Source organism: Euprymna scolopes, chromosome 42 (assembly GCF_053919585.1).
Source record: "Euprymna scolopes isolate OS-2025 chromosome 42, ASM5391958v1, whole genome shotgun sequence".
Lineage (NCBI taxonomy): Eukaryota > Metazoa > Mollusca > Cephalopoda > Sepiida > Sepiolidae > Euprymna > Euprymna scolopes.
The window spans coordinates 44,928,474-44,931,694 of NC_136523.1; the positions used below are offsets into that span (position 1 = coordinate 44,928,474).

The 3,221-nt window shown below is 21.9% G+C and overlaps 1 protein-coding gene across 2 annotated transcripts in view; it reads right to left on the reverse strand.

The window, feature by feature from the left end:
• Nucleotides 1-2,949, reverse strand: part of LOC145267071 (guanine nucleotide-binding protein G(q) subunit alpha) — a 170,383-nt gene extending 167,434 nt beyond the window's left edge. The window contains exon 1 of one of the 2 annotated variants that reach the window (XM_080123029.1): nt 2,550-2,949. The gene's annotated coding sequence lies outside the window, so the exon portion shown is untranslated. The remainder of the gene's footprint in view (nt 1-2,549) is intronic. The other variant, XM_080123031.1, reaches the window with a different exon arrangement.
• Nucleotides 2,950-3,221: the final 272 nt, after the last annotated feature.

Below are 3,221 nucleotides of genomic sequence, written 5' to 3' on the forward strand. Positions count from 1 at the left end.
ACAGTTTTTATATTTTAAAAATGTTTTAAAACCATAAAATACAAATTTATAAATAACTATCTAGTTTAATTAAAAAAAAAACTTTGCGTTTGTATTACTGTACACATAGTAGATTCGATAAAGTTGTCAAAAAACAAATATATAACAAATAAATGTTATCAAAGGCAAGATAAGTTACTTTTCTGCCAAACTAGATACAATTTTCGTGTTTTTATTCAATTTAACATGTTTATTCAGCTCGAAAAGCATACAGTGTTTACCGATATATTGGATAATTCAAAATAGCGACCGACTATCTCTTTAACACGGTAAGTTCGGAAAAAGGTGTAATAAATAATAAACTAGACAAAATACTGTTAGAAATTCGCTCAATATATGTTACCGTGACATAACTTGACATATATTCGGTGTTTTTTTAATAGTATTTTGACTAGTTTATTATTTATAACACCTTTTCCCGAACTTACCGTGTTAAAGTGAGAGTCGGCCGCCATTTTGAATTTTCCAATACATCGGTAAACACTGTATGCTTTTCGAGCTGAATAAACATGTTAAATTAAATAAAAACACGAAAATTATATCCAGTTTGGTAGAAAAGTAATTAATCTTGTCTTTGATAATATTTATTTGTTATATATTTGTTTTTTGACAACTTTTTCGAATCTATGTGTACAGTAATACAAACCTACATTTTTTATATTTAAAAACATTTAAAAACCATAAAATACATTTTTATACGTAACAATCTAGATAAATTCATTTTTAAAAATAAAAATTAAAAAACTTTTTGCTTATTTAAAATAAATACAAACTTGAAATATACAAGTGCCAATAAATTACTTGCGTTTTTAAAAGTAAGTTTTTGAATAAGATTTTTTATAAAAAACATTTTATATTTTTAAAACATTTTAAAACAATAAAATACAAATTTATAATTAATCTAGATTAATTCACTTTTAATAGAATAAAAACTTTTTGCTCATTTAAAAATAAAGATAAACTTGAAATATTCAACTGTCAATAATTTACTTGCGTTTTTTTAAGGTAAGTTTTTTTAAGATTGGTCATAAAAAGCATTTTTTATATTTCAAAAATGTTTTAAAACCATAAAATATAATTAAAAATCAGGATTAATTCACTTTAAAATAAAACTTTTTGTTTATTTAAAATAAAGACAAGCTTGAAAGATACAAGTGCCAATAATTTACTCGCGTTTTTGAAGGCACGTTTTTTTTTTTGTTAAGATTGTTATAAAAATAATTTTTTTACAGTTTAAAAAAACGTTTAAAAACCATAAAATACAAATTTTAGAATAACTGTCTAGAATTTACTTTTTAAAATTAAAAACTTTTTTTTAAAAGATTGTTTTAAAAAAGGCATTATTTATATATGTTAAAAGCATTTTAAAACCATAAAATACATTTTTATAAGTAACACCATAAATACATTTTTATAAGTAACACCATAAATACATTTTTATAAGTAACACCATAAATACATTTTTATAAGTAACAAGCTAGATTAATTTACTTTTTACAAATTATAAACTTTTTGCTTATTTAAAATAAATACGAACTTGAAATATAAAAGTGTCAATAATTCACTTGCGTTTTGGAAGGTAAGTTTTTTTTGTTGTTTTGTTAATATTGTTACAAAAGCATTTTTTTTTTTTTTTTAAATATTTTAACAACACTTTAAAACCATGAAATACAAATTTATAAATGATCAGGATTAATTCACTTTTAAAAATAAAAATTAAAACTTTTATAAATGTCAATAATTTACTAGCGTTTTAGTATAGAAGTTTTTTTTATTAAGATTGCTATAAAAACACATTTTTTATTCTTTAAAAACGTTTAAAAGCCATAGAATACATGTTTATACGTAACAAACTAGATTAATTCACTTTTAAAAATAAAAATTTTAAACTTTTTTGCTTATTTAAAATAAATACAAATTTGAAATATGCAAGTACTAATAGTTTACTTGCGTTTTTGAAGGTAAGTTTCTTTTTAATATTGTTATAAAAAGCATTTTTTATATCTTAAAAACGTTTTCAAACCATAGAATACAATTTTTATAAGTAACAATGTACATTAATTCACTTGTTAAAATTATAAACTTTCTGCTAATTTAAATTAATACAAACTTGAAATCTAGAAATGTCAATTCACTTGCATTTTTGAAGGTAAGTTTTATTTTTGTTTAGATTGTTATAAAAAAAAAGCACATTTTTTTTTAAATGTTAACACCATTAAATAATTTTTTTTATAAGTATAAATCTAGATTTAATTCAGATTTTTTAAATTTAAAAACAAATTGAAAGTTGTTGCCTATTTAAATAAACGCAAACTTGAACTATAAAACTCAATTTAGTTGCGTTTTTATTTAAAGGTAAGTTTTTTTTAAACCTTGTTTTAATAAAAATACGTTTTTATGACAAACATTTTTTTTTTTTAAGTAGTCAAAAAAGAACAAAAAAAAAAAACTTTTTTGTTATATATATATAAGTAGATGATAGCTCTGGTAAATAATATAAGTTGACTTACGTGTAAAATATAGAAAAGAAGCGACTGTGTAGACAGTATGTGTCGTCCGTCCCAGGGAATAGCGGCAAGTGAGATCCGATGCGCGTTAGCTTATGGATGGGTGTGGCACTGACCTCATAAGAGAGAGAGACACACACACACACACTTGAGCGGCCTGCTATCCACAACTTACAAATCCACAACTAGAAAAAAGAAAAAAAAAATCCATTTTTTTTATACCACCGAAACGATTTTTATTTGTTATCTTTATTTATTCCCTTTTTCTTTCTTTCTAATATTGTTTTTTTTTATCCTGCTCATCGTAAACCTATTTGTTTATTTGTTGCTTTTTTTTTACCTTGCTCCTAAATTACGTCACTATAATATTGACATCATTTTTTTTAACACTCACAACAAAACTAAAACAATCCGTTCTTTCTTTTCTCTTTATATATATATATATATATATATATATATATATATATATATATATATATATATATATATATATATATATATATATATATATATATATATATACGAATTCCAAAATAATTTGTCAAGTTTACAAATTGACTAATTCTGTAAAAGCGAGTATAAATATTTATACTAATATTTATAGGACAATCCTAACTAGAAGGAAAAAAAAAAAGCTTAATATTCGAGAAAGAGCACTGATTTAATTTAGAATCT